General features: G+C 39.6%; 1 protein-coding gene across 1 annotated transcript in view; it reads right to left on the minus strand.

Moving 5' to 3' along the window:
* Positions 1 to 2357, minus strand: part of zfhx3b (zinc finger homeobox 3b) — a 196118-nt gene extending 193761 nt beyond the window's left edge. Inside the window, exon 1 of the mRNA XM_056382906.1 lies at positions 2342 to 2357. The gene's annotated coding sequence lies outside the window, so the exon portion shown is untranslated. The remainder of the gene's footprint in view (positions 1 to 2341) is intronic.
* Between the last annotated feature and the right edge of the window lie 22879 nt (positions 2358 to 25236).

Raw genomic sequence — 25236 nt, forward strand, 5'->3', positions numbered from 1 at the left:
GAGAAAGGGGGAAGGTTCCAGTATTCAAGAGGGAGAACTAGCGGTCAGCAGGAGAATTTCGCAGTGTTTTCTCTGTTCTTCTGTCTGGCCAGATGTGGGAGCTGGCCAGCCCTCTTTGGGTGAGCCCAGAGGAGAGCAGCCGCCCAGGCACAGTGGGGAAAGCTGGGGGCTCTGAGAGGGAGCTTGCAGACATGTGTTATTTTTTGGGGGGGTTAGATGGTGTAGGTTACTAAAGCTCTCATGCATAAGCTTTACTTTAAGCAATTTGTGCTGTCTTAAAGAGAAAGAGGTACTATTTCCTGAGCCTGTCATACACCCTCTAATGTGTTATTTTTTCGATTTTTTACACATAGCCTCACTGTAACCCTAATTAACATGGCGTAGCGAGTGACGTGGGAACAGACGTATGAAGCGACTACAGGTGGTGGAGAGACAAAGGGAGCCCCAGTAATGATAACGCCACTCTACCTGCAGACACAAAGCAGACTCTCGCCATGTGTCAGGCTCTTGACCCTTTTGGCGGAAGACTGACCAGATCAATACGTCTCTCTATTGTCAAACCATTTAGGAGAGGATTAAGGGTCAGCCACTGGTCACAGATCCTCACACAGAGAGGGCAAAGGTCAGTTTGTGCTGCATATTTACATATGATTTCCACACATCAAATCTTGTAAAGAGTATCACCTGTGGTACAAAAAGCTTTGTAGTGCAGTCTGGCGTGGCCTAAGTCTATTCCATCCCTCATCCTTTCTCTTTATGTTCCACTCGAAAAAGTGTTCTCATCTGCACAGCCAGACCATCCTGACCTTTGCCCTCTGAACTGCTTCCCCTTCTAGGTTCAAGGTCAGAGCAGTGACAAGTTGAAGAAAGGTGTCCACTGTATGTGTTTATGAGTAAGAAGGCTCGTGATAGGTCAAGGTCACTAAAGAACAGTGGCAAACATGAAGATGCTGACAATTAAATTACTCTGCAGTGGTTATCCAGAATCATGTGGATGTACATATCCATAAAGAACCACTGTCTGTGTGTGTGTGTGTGTGTGTGTGTGTGTGTGTGTGTAATCAAACAAACAATCATGTATGTGCAGTAATATGAGTGTACTTCACAGCTATAAAATTGCACACAATTTCATTGCAGTTGATTAGCACGTCTGCTCTATACAGACATCTAATTAGGAAAGCTTGGATTGTCAGTTTTATTATACGATCATAAAATCATCTCATTAGAACAACTTGTATTTATATAAATATCAGCTTGCCTTAAAACTAATCCACATACGGTCAGTTCTCTGACACAAGAAATTCAAAATGCTGAATATGTATCCAGGATGTCAATAAACACGTTTTCAGTAAGCTATAACAAATTAATCAACCATCATTGCACATATGACAGCCTGTGAGGGCTGTCATCCTTAATTTGATTTTATATCATCCTTAATTTGATTTTATATTTTCATAATAATTTGATCATTATGTTTTCATTTTTTTTATACTTGATAATAATTTGTGAAGTGACTATTACATTTAAACACTTATTGCTAAAATATAACATTACAATACATTTTTTTATCACAGTGACAAATGCTGTAAAAACCAAGTTTATCATTTTTTAATAAAAAGTGATGAATTAGCATTAAGTTAGCATATGGACTGCTATTACAGCCAACCACTTTTCAAAATTTTTGATGTCATGTTTCTACTATGTTAAAAGAAGAAACTGAAATAATCACTATGCTACTATACAGTGTAATCATATTATATAATCAAACATACATTTTCATATTGTTATGTTTGAAATGTTGATATTTTACCTTATTATATTTTATGTCAATATCTAACTTCAGACATTATTGAGCCACCTTGGGTCAAATTATTGTGAATATTTAATTTTTTATTCATTTATTTCCAATGGAGCTTGCCAGCCTTGTTAATGTTCAGTTAATTCTAAAAAACGACTATTCTAATTTTATTTATTTTATGATTTACTCACCACAGTTTGAGAAATCCATATAATTAAAAGAAAAATGAAGGGTTCATTCCAAAAATGTTACAAAAAAGAATCATGACAATCTTTTTTGACAATAATAGGGTATGGTTTAAAAAGAATGTGATATGTGGATGTAATGGATCTAACAGTAGAGACTCTCGGAACACCCTCTCTTATTATTTAAACTCTAAATCCTTTAGCTGATACTTCTTTCCTCCAGTCAAGTTCTCGAGAGTTTGCTTGGAGATTAAATCTGTAAAATACAAACTTTCCTCAAAGAAGGTCTTCCCTCTCAAGTCTCATACATGTGGTGAAACTACAATGAGGAAAAAAAAAAATTCAAGGAAACACTTACCAACTGTGAAGCAGAGGAAAGCTTCCTTCACAGTCCTGCAAGACAGAAGAGAAATGGATCAGTGTCCACAGTCTTCAATCTGTCAAACATTTGCCTGTAAGAAAACAAAAGCTAACCACAGGTCTCACTGTTCATGCTCGTTTATTACAGTTACTATTCACAACCTTTTGCCAACATCCTTCTTACTGACCAATAACATCAGCCCCAAGGCTGCACTGAGCTTGCAACAAGCTTTTATGTATGAATGGATAAAACCTGAATAAACTGGCAAATCAAAAACAGTCATTATCATTATATTGTTATTTTGCACTCATTTCTGTCTCCAGGCTTTGTGCTGTTTGTTGTGAAGTTATATTACAACCTGAGGGTAGAAAAGGACACTGCACAAAAATATTAAGCATAAAATGAATAAGACACTAAAATGACTCTGCTTTCTTAAAAAACTAAAGAATATATATTAATGTAAATCAAAACATCTCCTCCATTGTACATCCATGATATTTTCATGTCATTCAAAAAAAAAAAAAAAAAACAGTTTTACGCACATTGTTCCTCAGCGATTCCAGATCTTAGGCCTCGTCTAATTATCAAAGTCATTTCTCCTCTAACCGCACGAATATGGATATTGCTTTTCTTATTCTGTGTAGAAGTGTGAGGGTGATACATGCCCTATAATAATAATCAAGCTAATCACCAAGATGTACCAAGCGCAAACCCCACCTGTTGTGGCTGTGTGGTCATAAAATTCAAACTTGAAGACGAAAAGACAATTTTCGAGAGGGAGAAGCTCGACCCTGGAATCACAACCTTGAAAATAATTTCCTCTCTCGTTTCATTTATTATGAAATAATTACAGACAGCACTGCAGATTCCACAGTGAACAACACACTAATGTTTAATTTCGGTGCATAAGCCACAGCTTAGACAGCATAATTGCTAGCTTCACACTGGCAGAAGAAAAGTTGTGCCTCAAGATACTATGAATAAAAGACAAACAGACAAATTTATTCATTAATAAATAGAATATAAAAACCTACACACAATATACTGGGTTTATTGTCACAGAAACAGAAATTAATCTCCAGTATTCCTTACAGTGCTGACATTCAGACCTAATTTTAAATCATATTAATAGTATTAAACCTCAGCTAAAAACCAACACTTCCCTGTTTCTCTGTACAGTATGGTCTGATGATGCTATAGCCTCAATCAGCCTTTAACCCCTACCCTTAGACAAGGTAAAGGCATCCATTCCCCTGACTCCAGGTCAGTAAGTAAGCTTGTATTTTTGGATGGCTGCTGCCGATTGTCTATGCACTTTAATAAGCGGGCTGCAGGTCAGGCAGATTTATAGGCCCATGGTGGGGTGTAGGGACCGGACTCCCTTGGCCTCCAGCTTCCCCCTGCGCCATTACGCCAGAGTGAGATATAGTGGGATATTGATCCCAATGCCACTTCATTTCGCAATAACTATTACACGATATTCTCCCGGGCTGCGCGTGGCTCCTGATTTATGCTGCCTTGCTATTTACATTAGCAGTAAGTGTTTTTCTATACCAACTGAGGAGGGTCTTACAGCCACACAAATGGACATGTGAACATTCACATTCCATACCATACCTGTCTTTTTGCTGCCTTTGATGCCTTTTCACAGTAGCAGGGGTGCTTAACACACTGCTGCCTGCTAGGTGAATAATGGAAAATAACAGACATAAACATATTGAAGAATATATCCCATCCTTCATTGCAGGTGTGAGTTTGACCTTGAGGCAATGTTATTCTCTGTATTATATCTTATTTAAAATACCTGCTTGATCACATCCACTCTTAAGATTGCTATTATATTCAAGGAGATAGTTTTGAATTATTTCATATTATTTCATTTCCACTTGCTGGTTGGAGTCGTGTACAGTCTACGTATAGAAAGCAATCAGAGTAGAGATAACTGCAGCATCTGTGTTGAAAGACAAAATCATGATTTGTGTTTAACTGTGTTGCATACCTGCATTTAGATATCACATTTATTTAACACAAATGGATTTACAGTACATCCACCAAAATACTGTATAGACTAAAATAACAGCTAAAATTCAGGCTGTGATTTACACTGTGCCAATGTGTGAAAATATCTCTTCGCCAAAATCAAATTTAATTGAATGCTGCCAATTTGCAAATTTTATCATATGAAAGAAATTGTTGTGATGATCAGGATAATTAGGATAAGCAGCCAGCGCCTCCTGAGCCTGTACCGTCATCAGCTGCATACTTCAGAGCTGGGTCTTTGCCAAAGTGGCTTCCCTTGCAATACCAGGCTGGAGCTGAGTGTTTGTTTACACACAGAGGAAGCCTGTGTCAATGGCAGAGTCGGAGACATGAATGGGGAGGAAGGGTGGGAGACAGACCCTGTATAGCGCTGACATTCCCACAGGCAGCCCCCACAGGGGGCACCGTGCCTCAGATGCCGTCACTGCTACATTGTGCCACAACAGAAAACAAAAGGACTAATGACCCTTAATTGCTCTGGAGCTGTTTAAAATCAGATGAGTGTCGCCTAAGCCGCAGTATGTAAATCAAATCCCCCTCCTCGTCCTTCATCCCAGTCTACCCCCTAAGCTGTCTCCCCTGGCACAATCAAGTCTTTTTCTCATAAGGGGGCGGGCAGCTTAGCAGGCTCGCTGCCAAGTGAGGGGAGCTGGCAAGCGTGGTAATGTGGAGACACTTGTTGCTACAATGCCTGCCTGTTACACCAGCACATGGTAGAAATGGGGCGACTGAGGGACGTGTGTGAGAAGCAGATGCGCATACTATACCCTTCACGTGCTGCCATATTAAACATGGCAGTAGAAAAGAAGCGTGTGCCTCTGTCAGCTTTCAAAGCTGGCAGACACTGCGTGCATGTCCCATTCATTAATAGGTCCATTCACATGCAACACGAAGTTTGATTGTACACAAATGCCCCATTAGAGAGGAAGGGGTTGGTTAGTGAATGCAAGTCAGTGTGTGGGTGTTTCTGCAAGTGCAGTTGCTTGTGCTTGTTTGCATATCTTTGAAAGTGACAGAGTTTGCTTTGTGTATGCTTAAAAGGATTGTATAAGGTTGAGTTGAGTCTGGTTTTTAGGATGCATACTTTAAACTGAATGGTAGAGGACATTTTCATAATAAAGTTTCATATAATTTTACAGAGATTGCTCTTCTGTTGGTTTGAATATTCATAATTGTGATTGTGTAAAAGTAAAAAAAAGAAAGATATTTAATCATAATATATTTTAGAATAATAAAACATGATACTGTATTAAAAATGTATACAACTATTTCAACAGACACCAGAAACAACTAAAGCCTATCAATAAATTCATTATACACTTCTAAATCTTCAGATGCTGTAAGTCTTTAATAAAACAGATTGTAAACAACTGGCCTCCTGAATAATATCAACTGCAGAGAATTTAGAATTTAGCATAGAATAATAATAGTCTCCAGGACTAAGCCTCAGACCAAGCAGGTGTCTCACGCCTGTGACCCAGCGAGAGGTGAGCGATGTCCTCTTGTGCCCCTGTGTTTCCCACCGCTCCCACCACACCCATTAACATCAAGCCTTAATGCATTTCCTATACCTGCATGCTTTCCTGCTATATGGAGTCTCTGGTGATTTAAAGACAGCAACAAACCTGTCCCATTTTCAGAGTGACATTATTGATAGACTTGTCACTTCAGATTGTAGGTGACTGCTAATGGTTATTTTATGGTGCACATGTCAAATCTGATGTGTAAATTTTTTCACCCTGTCTCTTACCCTATCTTTCTCTGTTTTATTTGAGTCTAATGACCGACTCCAGATTATTGGTACACTTTTATTAGAACAAACAGAACTACCCTGCGATGTAATAACAGGAGCAAAACTGACCTTTCAGGAAAATGATCTGCAAAGTACCACTGCAAAAATTTTTTTTTTTTTTTTTTTGTTCTTTGAGTAATGTGTTATTTATTGTAAAACTTTACCTTATTATGAGGCATTCGTTTGTATTGTTAAAGCTAATGGCGGCAAATCATTCGGCGCACTCTGCAGTAAAGAACAGACAAGGCTGATTCCTCTTGTCCTATGTGCACAAAGCTGAATAAAAAGTGCAAAAATGAAAATTCATCAGAGCTCAATCATGGCAATCAAACACTGATAAAGCATGTATTTTGTTTCTGTGTCCAGCATGCCGTTTTGAAAAGCTAGCTCCCCTAACAGACCACCACCTCCTCTTCACCCCTCCACTCTTTATCCACTCCAGTGTTTTCTCCCTGTGAACCTGTATCCCCTCTTGTCATGGATTAGCCTCCATACTTGCGTGAACAAAGACTCAGTCAGCATGTGTTTATGTGTTGGTCCATGTGTTGTGTGAAGAGGGGACGTGTCTCCCACTTATGTCCGGATCTTAGAGGACCCCAATTTGTTAGGCATTAATCAGAACACCTGCTCAGAGAGCACCCTGTGTCAGTGGTTCACTTTGTGTCCCAATGGTTTCCCTGGCTGCCAGGCTTTTTGTTTCACCACTTGAGTCATCAGTGTCGTTTGAAATCAATTTAACGATTGTGCCTGAGACTGATTTGTGTATGCAAATGCTACATGGGGAGAAAAGGAGTAGGCAACATACAGAGAAAGACAAGAAAGAAGACAAAAAAAAAGACCAAAGAAAGGGGAACTGCATACTGTGCATTATTCTGGAATTAAAGAGCAATAAGTCATCAAGTGCTGCTCCAGCAGGTGGGTGTAAACAAAAGACAAAACCAAACAGAAATTTGGCTCTGCACTATAAAAATAACATTGTCTTGCTTATTGCTGAAGGACAAGGCATGCAAGAGAAAAAGAAAAAACAGTAAAACGCTATGACAGGACAAGGAAGACTAGGTCAGAGAGAGGCCAGGAAAGAAAGGGAGTACAAGAAAGAGCTAGCAGAGGAAACAAATGAATAAATTCATGGGGCACAAAATGAAAAGAAAGATGGAGGGGAGTGGAGTAAAGGAAGGGGGTTGGAGTCATCAGTGGAAGATTTTTATTGTCCGGACACAGGAGATGCACACAAAAGCACTGGGAAGATTCAATTAAGTATCATATGCAGTGACCTTATTGCCATGGTTACGGAACAGTGGAAAATATTAATCAAGACTGCACTTGCAACAGGGAGAAAGATGGTGGAAGGAGAGATAGAAGGAAGGCATCAATGAGAGAGACAGAGGGTGGTAGGAGAGGGTTAGAGGATAATGGCAGAGTCTATATATATGTGTGTGTGTGTGTGTGTGTGTGTGTGGTTGTGTGTACATGTTTGATTTTATGTGTGTTTTAATTAGGACAATTGCAAAGGTCCATGCCTGTCCCCATCAAGCTTTGGACATCTGTATGCTGACATTAAACATGCCATTTCTGACAATGGATTTTCAACTCCTTTGTCAAAAATATATTTTTAAATGAAAAAATAAATAAATAAAAAATTCCCCCATGCTACCATTAAAACTTGCCTGGCTCACATTTGCACAAAGACGAGTCACAAATGTGGAATGAGCTCAATTCAGAACTCATTTCATACAGGGGTGAACTCACTTTTCAGCTCACAAAGATTTGTTTTAGCTCCCTCTCTGTATTTCAGGTTGAATTCAATGTGCCCAAATGTCTGTTGACGCTTTCAGGAAAAAAAAAAATCTTGAATCCATCACACGAGTGAATTCATTAATAACAAAACTTGCAAATGTTTGCCACATGAAAATGAAATGTTTTCATCCATCAATGTGTTTTTTTCTGTGTTAGGGTACACTTACACATAGTTCTAAATAAATCCTCTAAAAACCAGTACTCGCATATTGTTACAGACTCAGACAGAAAAATTATGACGATCATTTTCAATCATATTCCATTATGATGTTCCTCTCAGTCACATTTCCCTGCACACTGCAGAAGGGGAAAGTTGAAGATTGTTCTGTTTGATGAAGCTGTAGAGTGTTTGCTCGCTGTCTGCAGGGACTGTCTTGAAAACAATCTATCTGAAACTCCCCCGCTGAGCAAAATGTTAAATAAACAAAGGCGGGGATAAACAAAATCCCTCCATTTCAATGTCACTGGGAAGAAAGCTAACATTTTAATACTGCGATTGTAAAAAAGAGGTGGCAGCCATAACGCGTTCATCATTTAAACTTTGGACACATTTTTTTTTCTCAAAATAGGTAATGATAAACATGGTGGCTATAATTGTTATACTTGTTTCAGCCATCAGGCAGTAAAGTAATATCTCTCCCTAATTCTCCCTAATTTGCCTTTCCTTTTTTAGATTTCATAATTTTAGACTTCTCCGAATATTTATAATGATATGATTTTTAAAAAATGCATCATCATGTTTTGAACTCAGACAAATTGAAGAATTATTAAAAGTAAAATGACATGAAAGTTGTAGCACATATTTTAAGGTTTCACACTAACATACTTGACATATAATTGTCACATTGTGGTCACGTAGAAAAACTGATGGACAGTATAATAATGAGGTGGATATTTCTTGTTAACTATTCTCTCTAATCACTGTTTAAGTTTTACTACGTGATCTTGAGCTCCAATGAACTGTGGAGTACCCCAGGGTTCTGTCTTTAGCACATTGACTTTTCCCAATCAATATATTCGCTGAGGTTTATAATTCAGAGACAACATCATCATTCACTGCTATGCAGACAACACTTATCTTTCCATTTACCCAAACAACATCATGCAAGACAGACAACATCATATCTGTAATCGTCATTGTTCTGGACTCCAGTGAACTAGGTGTTATCTCTGATGACAAACTAAGAAGGGATAAACGTAAAATATCATATGTTGGTTTGACTTCAATCAACTGCATATTTGTAGTATTTATACCAAAATGGTGACTTGTACCACAGTTAATAGACAGCTGCAGCCGGAATCACGAAAAAAAAAAAAAAAAGACTCCTGTTCAGGTTCAGGTGTGATCCAACATCCAGATCCTAACGAGATCCCGACTGAGCTTTCTCCATAATGGATCCTTTCCTGTCTGAGGAAATTAAGGAGCCCACATGAGCAACATCTTTCAAGTCTCAATTAAAAACTTTGTCAGCTTATACTATCTACTGTATGTTTTAGAATTGCTTAAATTCTTCACCCATCCATCTAGCATGGCATATATTCTTAAATACTTAAATAATTGATCAAGAATCACAATGGCTGTAAACTGATCTTGTGTCAGTCTACCTTTCCAGCTCTGACCTAAAGTTAGATGTGATACTGTAACATGTAACAGAATATATAAACATAACTCAGTGAAACCAACACATTTTAAAAGGTGCTCTTCTAGCTGGTATATGAAATGTTATTTAACATGTAATAATATCAAAATTATTGTGAAAAATAATTTCATTAAATTTTGGGGTTTCGTTAAGCATGAAAAGTCCTACGAGAAACTTCATTGCACATTGAGTTGCAACACAGAACTTTGACGAAAAGTTTTTTTTTTTTTTTAGAAAGTTGGCACAAGTTGGGTCTTTTATGAGTGATTTCCAGAGTGACAGGCAGTGGTCATGCAGGAAATCAGCCAATAAAGTCATAACTGAGTGATTTGAGTTCAACATTGGTTCCATCCCCTGCCTACCCTAATCCTGAGTCCTAGTGTCTGAAATTCCCCTGCCCATCCCCGTGGCTGAGCCCAAAAGGACCTATGGGTGAGACACAGGCTGAGGTGTAACAGGAGAGGGCCTGAGCAGAGTGGCTGTTAAAGTGCCTGATGTGACCATGACCACTTCCAGAAACAATTTAATTCCACAGCTTCAGCCATCTCCAGCTGATCTACTCCTCCAAGGTCATTAACTGTGCCACAGAAGGTCACATGATTAATGAGTGACAGACCCTCTGGTGCAATAACGTGTATGAACGTCGCCCATTAATTAGACAGGGGGCCAGAGAGAATGAATGGCCAGGGACAGCTTGGCCCCCTCACAACCCCGTCCTCCCCAGACCCCATTTTTCATTTTCATCCGCACAAAGAGGCACATACAGCGACTCATAATATTCCCAAAATACAATGTATTCTCTTCCAAAAAAAAATGACACCAACTTAAAAACAACTTTAAACAATATTTTCAACATTACTAATAGGTCAACAATGTACAGTGCACCTTAACATTTAAACCACCAACTGTCACCCTGATTTAAAAAATAAGAGGTCCTCTGAGTCTAAATGGTCATGGTCCTTTGCAACTAAACAGGTCCAACTGCTGCTTAGAAGTGCTGTGAGCACTGGCCTCAGGTTGATCTGGGTATCAAGCATCAGAGCGTTGTCTTGTTGCAGTCCTTTTCCAGGACTATGATAAGCACTGTGCATTACTGAGGGCAATCTCCAAGAGGAAATGAAATATTCTGCTGCCACAGACTGGCTTTATTAGAAGACAACAAGTCCAGCCTCTCAGGATATACAGATCAGCAGATTTAATTGATGCTGACCGACTGTCAATGCACTCCTATAGCAGGGAAAAACAAGACTGTTTAACACTGCTCCATTGTAAATAGTATTCATTTCTCAGTCTAATCAACTTAATGCAATTCCAATAAGTCCATTTCTTAGAGTGGCCGTGTTGATTTGAAACCTCATAGCCCTCTGTTTTATTTTCACCATTGCCAACAAATGTAATGGCTGCTAAGTATATTGGGCAATAATATAAGAATGCTCAACATCCAGTGTATGCATTTCAATTTTACCTTGAGGTCATAGCATTATGGATATACCCTGGTGGGGTCATTAATCATAAACACAAACACTGTATGTAATAACAACCAGTAGGGAGAACTAGACTTCAGGGAAGGTTTCAGATGAGGACTTGTGTAAGACCAGGGGACACAACAGCTATATATGTAAACAAATCTCACCATTTCACCCACTGCACCTGGGTCAGCGTTTTCCCAAAGCTGGCACACAGTCACGCAGTCAGTATACATATATAGAAGAACACATTTCCAATTGTCATTGTCCCAGAAACATAATAAGTAGTGACGGGGTGAGCCAAATTTGTTCAGAGCACAACCAAGAAAACAACATCTTTTGGAAACAGGAAAAATATGAAAATGTTGAGATATATGTGTTTGTGTAATGGTGTTTTATCATGAGATGAATTCTAGGTCATAGGATATTTATCTGTAGTTATGAATATGGAGGAATAATAATTTATGAAGCATGCTGATAATAAACATAATTTTGAAAGGTACTGCTGACATTCCTACACTACTTTTTATAAATGAACAACAAAAATAAAATAAAAAAATATTCTTGCATCTTATCAAACATTCAGAGAAACCCTTGACCCTTCTGAATAACGCATCTCTCTGGAGATTTGACACACATCTCTCAGCACAGATCTGAAGACAGCCATGAATGTTGTTTGCCCTCTGATATATTTTTAATATTCAGATCATATCAAATATGTCCTCTTTCAATAATTGATCTATCTATCTACTAGCAACATAACACATGCTGAGCTTTGGCATGTGATTTTTATGCCCCTGTCAGTATATCTTCTTCCCTGTATTCAGTATGATAAGGAGGGTACTGGCTGCTCCCTACATGTGATGCACTTGGCCAAGGGAACTACCCGGGGCATGCTCCAACGAACTCTGTGGCCACAAAGTGACAGTCCATAACACTGTAAAGCTGCATTTACTGTGTCTAAGCTCAAAATAAGAGATAAACTGCATGTAAGGGAATGACTGTTTTTGTCCTTTTATTAATTGCTATTAAAAATGATCTTTATCATCAAAATCCCACAAACAATTTACCAACTGTAATTAACTCTCTGCGCAAAATACCCTATATTTAAAGTATATTTTACTGTTACCGTCCTGCTTGAATGAAAACATGTTCATCTGTAAAAGTCACATATGCAATTAAGCATTTTAAAATGAGAGTCGCTGTAAAACCAAGTATCTATTGTGCAGAATATATATTAAAACATTTTTTATAAAAGGAACATAGTGCAACACAAACATATCAGAGTCTAATGGAGTGAGTGTTTTTCATTCTGTCTTTTGACCAACAGCATCTCCTGTGGTGGCTCATTTCCTTAGTGCAAGAGGTTCCCACCCTCTATCGCAGCCAGGCTTCAGGGGGCATGGTGGAGAGAATGCGAGATGGAGGGAAGGAGCAAAGTAGAAGAGGGAAACCATGCTGGGAGAAAGGAAATCTTCCATGTGCAGAAGGAGAGTGGCTAGAGGACATTTCACGCTAATGGCGGCCGGGCCAATTGAAATGACTGCAGCGCTGCATGATTTGAAGGTCAGGAGACAGCGGATTATATTCCAATGGTGGCGAAGGGGGATTGGAGGAGTAAAATGGTGCCTCCCCACCACCCCGCCCCTCCTCCTCTCCTGAATTATTGCAGAACAGCCAAGATGGAATCAACATAGCACCAAACCCCACCATCATTACTCTTACACACAGCACACTGTGAAACACACGGCGTTGCCACGGTCTTCTCTGTGCCCGTACATCATAATGAGAAATTCTGCCCTGAAAAATTCTGAAGCTCAGTTTGTAAAACTAAACAACACAACAAACCACCCTGCTCACTGTACATCATATTGTTTTAACTGTTTTTCCTTATGTAACCAAATTAGATTTATGCACAATAGCACTATTAAAAATTACATTATGTGTAATAAATCAAGAACAAATGAATATAAAATACTGTACAAATACAAAACTATTTTGCTTGTGAAGGCCAATGCAGGATAAGGCTTTGTCAGTAAACTGTCAATGCTCTTATTCTTATCCTTGAGAAGGCATCATAATAAAACAATTAGATTTCCTGCTGTAGACATGGGTGACACACTGGATTAAACAGCGTGGCTGAAAAGCACAATTTTTGGTCAGGCTTACAGAAGAGGGTGCAAAAGTTACTCACACATGAGAAAAGCATAAAGTGATTGTGCACATGACTGCAATAATAAGCTGTCATAAGATGTGGAATGACCATACGTATTTTACTCCAGACATTGTGCAAGGCTGGCCAACATGATTACATTGTATTTTTATCCAATGGTTATTAGAGATTTAAGGCAAAAGAACCTTGAGCCTAACATGCAAACAAACATGGAAACAACAGCAAATGAGGCAACAAAGCTGTCAAGGGGAATTTCAGAAATCAGGGACATTAATGTAATTAAACTAAACCCTTGGAGGCATCAGCTTCTCTATCTGCTTGATGTGATTTCAAAACTTCTGGAGGCTGTGCAATTTTTCACAATTCCCATTAGACACTGCACATGTCTCAGGAAATTTGACCATCAAAGTATTAACGTTTGTAGCATTAATCAGACTGACAAATGCATCTGTTTTAGTTGGAAAACATCAGAATATCAGACGGAGAAATTATGTCCAAAGCAGTGGTGACAAGTTTTAGATGTCGCTCTTTCCCGTGGCAGTAAACACTGTCAGTAAATACTTGCGACAGCATCCAAAGCTGCTCTACAACACTGACAGCAGTCAGGTGGACATCTTATAGGAGGAGAGCGGATGCCACTCTTTGTGAACAGCCAATAGAGCAGTTTGTATCATTGAAGGAATAAAGCAAAGACACTTGCAACCATGCCAGCATTCACATGCTAACAAAAGCCTCACAACCAAATTACTGAATTTAATAACTCATCTCAAATATCTTGTATTGCTCTATTGTATAGGACTATACACTAGCTGCACACAAAAGAAAAGGGAAACTGCTTGCATGTGTGACACACTTCTATGCAAAGCATTTGTATGTGTAAATATATGGAGTAATGTAAATATTAGAATATAAGATTATTTAGTTCATGCCAACTAAAGGAAATCAATTTAGTTTTGTTTTAATGAACTTAAAAATCCTCAGAATATTAAACATTATATTACAAACACGATAAATCAATTCAACCTAAAAAGTTAGCGTAAAAGATGACTGTAGTTTTAGCTCACACTTGTAATTGACTCTATTAACTTTAAATATTCATGCATTTAAATGAAAATGAGATTAAATGATAATGGAACGGAAAAAAGACAAATATATTTTTGGTATTACATAAAATTACAGTATACATTATGTTTGATCAAAGTTTTTAAGATGAATAATGTAATTTTATTATGAAGATATTAATTTAAGCAAAAGATATTTCATGATATTACCATGTCAGTACTTGTTAACAATAAGCAAAGGTTTTACCTGGGTCAGTAGTGTTTCCTGACCTGTGCAGAAACACAAGCAGTGATGGTGCTAAAAATTCTCCCCCACTGGCTAGTGTGCTTATAAAACTCCAGAGGAGATAACAGGCAACCAAGGTAGCCCAGTCAATCCAGTGCATGTTTGAATGGCTGACCATGTTAAGCTCTTAAAGCAGGCATTAATCCAGGATTTTAGGAGCAGAGCAACATTTGGCATGTTATCATGGCAAGGCCCAGACCTTAGCCGGAGTTAAAACACTATGCAGAAGCACCGACAGCTTGAGTCACAGAGGCCTCAGACATGACTGAAATAATAGATGTACTCATACAAATATAACCCTTAAATGATCAGTGTCATGCCATTCCGCTTGATTGATTATGATCTCAACTTCTTTTCAGTGATTTGCAAAAAATAGAGAGTAAAATGGATTTCACATACCGATGATGTATCAGGTTCAACATACAGGATATACATTTTAATCAACCAGTTAGATGAACGCCTCATTATGTGAAGCATTCCAGCAAGAGTGTTGGCCCTCACGGAGCCTGAGTGACCTCCCTGGCCAACCTCAGCTTCAGTGTTAGCCTCGCCCCTCCAGACGTACACAGGCCAGACCAGAGCAGAGCACACAACAAAGCCTTCTCTTCTCCATTCGACTCCAGATACACACAAGCCACCTCAGATCAACATCTAAGATAGCTGTGCAGACAGACAAACACACTGTATTAAGAGCTGACAGCTCTTGACCATGCATCTACAAAAGTAGCATCATCATGTTTTAGCAGTGGCACAAATACCCATCAGCCAATAGGACAGCACCGCCAGCACAAAGTCACGTGACTGCATGCAAGTTCAAGCGTATATACACACACACACACACACACACACACACACACACACACACACACACACACACACACACACACACACACACACACACACACAAACACCAATTCTGGGGTGCAGTCTTTGGGCTTGGGCCAAGGCTTAGGGCAAGAACATGGGCTTAGGGCACTGGGTGTGCTTGTTGGCAGATGGGGGACAGTGTGTTGACTGATAAATCTTCCTGCACAGTGTAGGGCCTGAGTTATCATCTGACATATGAAGAAAAAAAAAATGCCAGAAAAGCTGTGAGAAAAGAGAGGAAATTAAATAAGAGTGGGATGAAGGAGGGGAGCAAACCAGCACTGCAGCAGGCATTTGTTTTGCTCCTCATCCTCACCCACAAACACACTCTGCATGTGGACGCACACACACTGTCAGTTCAGTCTACATACATATCAGATTTCATTCATGTTTCTACCTTTCGTCTGCTTGTGTCATGAGCACAACAGTAGCTAAAACACTGTATGACTAATACGTGTGTCAAAAATAGTCTTGTATGCTTGTAAGAATACCTACTACTTCCTGTTTAGGATTTATAGAGCTTAGAATCTGGATCATCACTGGATACCAGTCTCCATTTATGCATATTGTTTACTGTATTGCAGAGGATAAAAAGACAGCTACTGATAGTTATTAAAAATTGTATGATATTTTGACTTTAATTATACCGGTTGTTTGACTACAAGGAGGAGAATATGGTAGTGAAGACTCCTTTATTTTGACATCTTTTATTCTCAATTTGACAGGAAGATCTCATGAAGCAGAGGGCTTCAGAGCTAGTTTTTGCCACAATATGTTGCAAATATTATGATACTTGTTGAGATATGGAAACAAGACAAATCTGGTTCTTTTTATCTGTAAAAAAGTTATACACTTCATTTACCTATATACATTTCATTATCAGTTTATTAGGTACACCTAGCTAAATTTGATGCAGTCTGATACATCAGCCCCCACAATAAATCTTTCCTTTTAGAAGGTTAAAATGTTCAGCGTTAGTTTGAACAGTTTTGGAGAGTTTATTTAACTTTATAGTCATTTTGAAGGCTGCAGTCTGTGGTGCTGTTGAATAGTATTGTGTTATATTGAGAGGTGTTTGTCATGTTTTTTTTTCATCCTATTTATATCAATGACAGTAGACTAAATGTGTATTTGTTATGAATATGCCCACATAAAAATCCCAAATTGGTGCTTTAAATAGCTGTTAGTAAACACAGTGATTCTTCTGATTATTTGTACTCACACACTGCCAAACTATCAGGGTTAATATTACTCTGAAATTGCAAAAGTAAACAGTGTTAAAGTCCACCCTCAGCAGAGTAATATTTTTATTTGATATTTTGAACACCTGCCCCAGAGCCATGTCAGCTCTGTGAGAGGACAGATAATTCTCCAATCAACACTTGTCAACTCCAAGTAATTGCAACTGAAAAAAATCAACACTTATTAACACTGGGAGAGTTGCTGTGCATGGTATATTTGGGTTTATGTGTGTCTTAGTGAGTGTCACTGAGTAAGTGAGTAAGTGAGTGAGTTAGAGAGAGAAAGAGGGACAGAGAGAGAGAGAGAGAGAGAGAGAGAGAGAGAGAGAGAGAGAGAGAGAGAGAGAGAGAGAGAGAGAGAGAGAGAGAGAGAGAGAAAGAGAAAGAGAGTCCAAATGGATTTCAGCCCTAGAATAAATCACTGTCGCCACAGAAACAGGCCGACAGCTGTGATGGATGGCTGAAATTTTTGTGTTGATGTCTTTAGTATTGCTGACAATTTGGTAGTCCTGGCTTTTCCACTTTTCCTGTGCTTGCGTGTGGCTAAACACATCTAAATGCTGGCACCTACCCATACCTAGACACTGTATTTCACACCTGCTCAAAATCTTCTTTTGGATTTTTTGGGGGGGGTTTTTTGTTTTGTTTTTTTAGCTAATCTCTTTTTTCCATACAGAAAGTTTTATATTACACATTCATGAACCAAATGTACAAATCTTAAAAATCTCAGAACTTTATTTTAGTTATTAATGAAACTCTTTCACCATTAAATGTTTGTATAATATTTGAGAAAATATCCAAAAGTGTACCATCATTTTAAACACAACTTTCTGAAACAGTGGACACCATCTTGTGTGTGTGCAATATGGTCACATGTTCTTTTTGTACCTGTATGCACTGACCCTCTCATTGGGCACTGTGTCACCAAAATGACACAGTGACTGTTAGGTGCGTTTGTAGCATTCACTGTCTGTCTGTCTATGGCGTTGCCTCTTCACGCTGTCCACACAAACTAAAAATAAAAAAGTGATTTTCTTTCTATTTTGTTCCGGCACAATCCATGGCATTCCCAGTCCTGTTATCTGGTCCACTTCAGTGCTACTAGGCGGTGACTCTCCCCCTGCCCTAAATGCAGAGTCACAGTCAGCCCCTTTTCTAATACACAGCATCTCAGCACACACATACGCTCATGCACGTGCGCACATGCACACACATATTCACCTGTTACAGTACGAATTCCAAAATTCCAAAAATAAAACATGTGCTTTTTACACATAGGCTGTACATAATGACCTGCATATAAAATCTTTACACCTATGCATCAAGTTATGTAAACACAAGAACACTATATACTCTGGCACATGTGCACACATACACACACATATACACACAGACACACAGACACACACACACACACACACACACAAAGTAAAGAGTTGGGCCGCTCTAAGCCAGCCCCCCCACATCCAGTGTTTCCATCTGCTCTCACCTTGCAGGATCAAAAAGAGCACACTTCCCACAAACTTGCAAAGAATCAATACTTTCTCCAGCAAAACACAACAGTCACAGCCTCAGCCTCAGCCCGAGCTTCACACTAACTGTACTCAAAGTACTGAAGACTGACAGAAAGAATCCACAGAGCAGAAATTAAAAAAGGATTTACTGACCTTACTGTCTTTTTTTCTCCCCTTTCTGTCTGACGTCCAATCCCCTCTTTTTCTTCTGCTGGTTCTTGTCCTCTAAACCTCTAGTCTAAGTAAGTCATTCAGGAGCTGCTTCCTGCTCCTGCTCAGCCCTACGCCACTGTATTAGTCTGATTTCACACTCTGCAGCCTAGCCTCCTGTCCTGAAGGGGACGGTGAATGTGCTGCTTATTTAGAAGCCGGCGCGCACTACCTGGGCTTGTAGGCAGCTGTTTAAAGCACGAGGCAACATCCAGGGTGCATAATACCCCCTCTTCCTTACACACACACGCACATATCTTCTCTCTCTCTCTCCCTCTCGCTCAAACACACGTGCACACACTCACTAGCTGGCTGGCTCGCAAGATAGGCAACTGCACAGACACATGCATGCACACACACACACACGCGCACGCATGCATGCGAGCCAAGTGAAATACACACACATGCAAGCAGTCTGTCAGAAGTCTCTCTACCTTGGCTGGGATAGCAGGCAGTGTGAGAATACACACACAGGCACACTGAGATGGGCTGGCTGCTCCGTTCTGTCTCCTTCTCTCTAAGTGTTTAGAAGACAATTTCAACAAGGGATTGCTCCCAATCTACTAGGGTGATCCACATGGATGAGTTATAATATGCTTGCCACTCTCTCCCTCTCTCTTGCCCCCCCTCTTCTTCCTCTGTTCCCTCTCTCTCATTCTCTGTCTCACTCTCTTAGTCTCTCTCTCACTCTTTCGCTCTCATGCTCGTTGTTTTAGCCTATTATCGAGCCGTCACTGCTCTCAGTTCAGGAGGAAAGCCTTCCCTTCTTGGATTCTATATTTCTCTTGCATGAGATGGGGCCAAAGACTGACTCCACCTGAATGCGTATTAGTAAAATGCATTATTTATTGCAAAGCTGCATTCATTTTTTTTTTTTTTCTGATATGCCGGTGGACATGCGGGGGGGGGGAAGAGAGCAGCGATGGTGACTGCATCAGTAGCGAAGGGGTGTATTTGTGATGTGTGTGTTTTGGGGGAGGCGGAGGTGACGGTGGGGGGTAGGGATGAGGGGTCAGGATTTGGGATAGCGGGGGTCTGAAGGGAGGTGAAAAGAATACATAAGATACGATTTTAATTTATTTATTTATTCAATGACAGGGATTGCCTTATCATCCAGGGTGCTGCTTAATGACATCACTGCTGGCTTCTCCAAGCTGTCCCAAATCACACTGCCACTCAGTTTTTCATCAAAATGACTTCAATTTATTGCACTGTGTGTGTGTGTGTGTGTGTGTGTGTGTGTGTGTGTGTTTGTGTGTGTCTGTGTGTGTGTGTGTGTGTGTGTGTGTGTGTGTGTGTGTGTGTGTGTGTGTGTGTGGGTGTGTGTGTGCGCGCGTGCGTGTGTGTCCGCAACAGAGGAAAAAAAAAAGAAAGTGATAAACTGATAGAGTGAGGTTCACAATCATAAAAGTATAAGAAAGCACAAGAGCTTATTTGTATAAACATTATTCCCCAATGTTCAAAACATACCCAAAAAATGTTATTAATGTTTTCAAGTATGAATTTCAAAGAATTGAATTCATACAAAATTCATATCATTTATAGCTCTAGTACTTAAACAGTGTTTATTACCTACAAACTTTCGCAAGATGGGTAAAATGGCCCAATTACAAATTCACAACTAAAATGCTACATTCATTCAGTCTCAGTAATTTAAAAAGTAACGAAGATTTAATTTAACTGTCATTTTGTTAGTTAATAAGATATAATTTAAATTTTTGTAATCGAATACTCAGATAGTAATTCTGTAACATCTAATCCGTTACTCTATCCCCTTAATTAAGACATTTTTGTAAATATTATATTATTTCTATGTAATAACTAAAATGCACTTTTTATATAACATCACAGTTTTTTCTATAACACAAGATTGTATTTATTTATTTATTTATTTACATGATTAATTAGTGTATGATTAATCATCTGAATTAACCAAGTTTTAGCCAATATAGTAGGCTGATCAGTTTGAAACAACCTGCTGACACTCAATGAAAACTGTTTTATTGAAATTTCCAAATATTAAATAGAGACAACATCTCCCTTTTCTATTTTACCAACCATTTATAAATATTCAAGTAGATAAAAACACATTGCTGATGCAACCTCTGCCCTTTTGGTGAGTTACTTCAGTTTCACTCAGAAGAGAGACTTAATAAATGTATAAAACAAATAAAAACTTGAAACTGTATCTCAGTTTTTTGTGCAGGATGAGTGCAGAGTATGAAAAATTAAAAAGTGGGCTTTATGCACTTAAATGAAGTGTAAGTCTGTGTTTGTCAAAAACACGACTTCCAAAATGTCCTTGACTCGTTACATCCCCTTTATCTATGTTTTCCAGACAGAAATTATAACTCTAAACTAACTAATAAACAAGATACAAGGCTTTCATCTGTTCCTGTATTTTGATTACAGTGGCTGCTATGATATAAAATAAGTTTAATAATTATTCCCAGGGCAATGACTGTGTTTACAGTTCTTTTCAGAGCCTATATAAAGACTAAATGTGAACTGCCATAGGTGGGTTACTGTGGGACCTGAACTCTGACAGAGAAAGGGGAGGGGGCCTGGAAATGACTGTGTAAGCTGGAGTTGCAAGCTGGTCAACAGGCTGCAGCAATGTGCACCCATGGGGGCAACCAGCCAGGCAGGAATCATGACTGCCGAGTGGACCCCCAAGACTCAGCACTATCAGCCTCCCTTCGCTCCTGCAGCAGGAGAAACAGACCAACACAACAGAAACATCTAGCAAAATCATTCAGTATGAAGGCCAGTAGCCTCTGTCATTTTCTCCACACCACATTCAAACTACACTCGAACAGATTTAAAATCCCCCATGAAGCATCAAACAAAGACACATTTAACAACTAATGAATACATAGTTAATCAATTTAAGTTTAAGTTAAAAGTTAATGTAATCCATGACTATATTTATATGATGCTCACTATGCTACACTTTATAATACAGAAGTCTAATTTGGTCTCCAGCTGTCTGACCCAAGTATAGCCTGTTAAAAGCTTGGTCCTCAGCCACAGGGTGCCCATCTACTGTACCTGTGAAAGGAAATGATGTGGCCCATGGCAGAGCCAGGCCATTCTATCACCGCCATTAGGGCTTAAGCAGAACTGGAAAATTACTCCACTGGCGTTAACAGTCCATCTCAATCATTTTAATACTATCATAATCATGAGAATTTCTAATATTATTTTTAAAAGCCTTGGTAAGAAAAAAGGAATTTCATTTCCTTTGCTTAACCATCTTAAATTGAGAGAGAGTAAGTGAATGGAGAAGAAAGTGATATCTTATGAGACAGGAAAAGAAAGTGATAAAGAGTCACCTCTAACTCCCCCCACTTCCTTCACCACCACCGACCCCTCCACTGACACACACTGTCTCTCTGCAGCACTGCTGTGCTCTGCCAGCCCAACTGTGTTACTAGTCTCAAGAGATTGGAACTTGAAAAATAAACAAGACGATTCATATTAATGAGTGGTCTAACTCAGTGACCGTTAATTTAGCCTTCTTCACACAACTGTCATGTGCCCTCCTTCACCTTACCATCCCATCTGACCAATGATATGTGTTCTGGCAGCCACTCTGTGTACATCGTATTCCTGACTTGTAACCATAAAACACCACTAAACAATCCAAGAGCTAATGTTTCCTTCTCTCTTCTCCACTGTTTTTCAACTTTCAATTTTCCTGAAGAGCATTATTATGTATTATTAATATCTTTGAATTATTACTCATTTTCCTCTTAAAATGGAGTGCTTTAATTCACATTTGAAGTACTCATCAAGGCTGTGCAGTGAAATGAATGTGGAAGGATACATTATATTTGCAAAAATGCAAAGGGTGAATTAAAAATATATAACAATACTAAAATATTAACTATTAATTTCAAAAAGATAATTTGCCCTCGAAAAAAAAGAGCCTTTTCATTACTTCTGTGGTTCTTTCTTTTTTTGAAGTGCACCTCTCTGACTGTGGCTCTTTGAATAACATGTAATTATCATGTACTGAATATTCGCCTGTGTATCAAACTCACTGAATATTATATTTCCACTAGGAGACACCTGTGTTCACTTTCATGAACACAGGGCACAAAAAGGGACGTGGGTGCAGCATGGCAGAGGTGATGCAGTGTAAAATTCATGGTCAATACAGTATCAGAGGTTCAGTCAACAACAGAAAAAATAGCACAAAATAAAAATCAAAATAGGCCCAAACATTATAGTTGAAACTATCTCTCCTTCATGTTCCTTCGTCATTTTTTTTTTTTTTTTTTTTTTTTACAATAGTGAACTTTAATTCCCATGATCACCCTTGAAAGCGTGACCTTGTGCTGTGTGACAGGAGATAGCCGCAGCATGAAGACAGGACGCCACTTATCATCAAGGGACGAGGTGGCTGTTTAATTTCACACCACCAGTGGCTAAAACCCCTGTTAGTGTGGAGCATCACAATGGCAGCTACGCTGGGGGAGCAGATGTCCTAGTGAAGGGGTGTAAAGAGGGAGGAGGTTGGGCTGGGAGAAGGACAGGAGGGAGGAGGAATGGTGGTGTGTGTGCGCGTGTGTGTGTGTTTTGAGGAGGGTGGTTGCACTGTCGCTGTGTATTGTACTCAGAGCACCGTCTGACCCTGTGCGCATGCCCAGAAAAACAGTGCCTCTGTCTTTCGCACACACAAACACACACACACACACAAACAGCACAAATAAACACAATGGACATGGTCGTCGTGCCAGTTGGTCATGCTTATAGTGGGCTATAATTAAACGTAGTTACATGAGCACAACTGGACTGGACTGGGAGAGGACAGGCGAGAGCAAAGGTGCAGCTGTGATGGCGCTGGATGAGAGGAGAGTTCTGCAGTGTAGCCTACGCCACAGAGGCCAATATCACTGAGAGCCCAATTGCTTTCTGAAGAGCTTTCCATTGTCTGCAGTGATGAACTTGAGCTCTGGCCTCCAACCCAGGGGTCTTTCTGTCTAATCCTGAGTGCCCCTGGCTCACAGCCCCTCCCTCAAACCTTACACACACACACACACACACACACACACACACACACACACACACACACACACACACACACACACACACACACACACACACACACACACACACACACACACACACACACACACACACACACACACAACATACACAAACAGACAAACACAATACACACCCTTCATCTGATGCCTGATATGACTGCAGGGTTGAACAGTGACCAGCACCTCCCAACACAGCTGAATATAAAACACAGTAATGAGCGGGGCAAGAAAATGGCTTCCCTATCAAACATGGCTGCTTACTGATGGCCAGACGCAAGCCAGGGAGAAAAAGGTCACCTCTCTCATCTTTTAGTACCCCCACCCCCCCTGTCTTCTATTGCGGGTGATGTTTTTTTTTTCTTCTTTTTCTCTCCCCCCTTTTTCATCTCTTGTCTCCCTTCTATTTTCCCTCCCTGGTCATTTTCCTTACCCCATTTCGTATGCGGATGTAGGCTTATTATTTAAGAGACAAAGGAAGGGGATCTTGGGAAGAGACAGGTGGCTGCCTCTGAGTGATGAGAAAATTAGGAAAGTGAATTCAGCTTCTACAAAACTCTCCTTCATGAAAGGTAGTAGAAAAAAAAAAAGGAAATAAAAATAACTGTGCCCCTTCCCCTCTTTGGTACAGCTCAGCAGGAAGAGGAGCAACCCCCACTCCCATCCCTTCCCAGTACAATTTTAAATCCCCTCAGAGCACCGCAGTCCAGTCAGATATATTCATTTTTCCTCGCTTACTCTCCCAGTGTCATTTTTCTCTATTTTCTCCATCGGTCAGTTATGCACAGAATGTTCCAAATGTATTTTGACTGCTTGATTTCTATTTTCATAATATCAGAACATCAAGTTAAAGAATATAAATGTTTATTCAGCAAAGTGGGGAATGCTGGTGTGTGGGTGCAGTGGTTCTTGGGGGACAGAGCCCATGCTAAATCAGTAAATCACTCCATCTGGAAGATGAACGGCATGTTTTGGAGTTCATTGCCTTTCGTCTCGGGCGAGTGGCCGGTGCAGTGGCAGGCCCAGCAGGCTGGAGCGGAGGTGTGTGCTGATGTGGATGGTTACAGAGAGATAATGAAGCGGCAACCAGGGGCTCACTCATGTTCTGTTCGCCCTGTCCACCCTGCTGTGAAAGGGCCAGCTGCCGAACATGGCTATTAGCCGGTCCCATTCTGAACCATCATAAGGCCTGCTGTACAATTTCGACCGACGTGCTGCTTGGGAAGTGCTTAGGTCTGAAAACGCTCAAGGTTTCAATCCTTCGCAAGTTTCATTTTTTCATTCTTCAGTCAGCACCATGTTGGACTGCTCAACTGCTCACTATGAATAACTGAGGAAAAACCTTTCAAGACTATTGTCGCCACTGCCCAACGTTCTAATCCCACCCCTCTTTATGACAGACGGCTTCCCAACCAATACTTGAGTTTATCCAGTACAGAAAAAGTATGAATTACTCAAACAATCCGTCCAACATATTCAGACCACACAAAATACAAACGTTTCACTGCCGAAAAAGAATCACCTTACTAACAGAATACTACAGGATATGCAGTCTGTTCAGTTGGTAAAAACTACTGAAATTATAAAAGTAAAGAAACATGTTCATAATCATTTTTGCATTGTAAGACTAAACTCTGCGTGTTATTCTCACAGCTCACAGCTGTACATAAGTAAGCAGACATTTGTTTTTCAATCATTATTTCCTAAAATATATTTTCATCTTGTACTGAAAAAAAACAAAAAACATAAATTTT

Source organism: Seriola aureovittata, chromosome 1, assembly GCF_021018895.1.
Source record: "Seriola aureovittata isolate HTS-2021-v1 ecotype China chromosome 1, ASM2101889v1, whole genome shotgun sequence".
NCBI lineage: Eukaryota > Metazoa > Chordata > Actinopteri > Carangiformes > Carangidae > Seriola > Seriola aureovittata.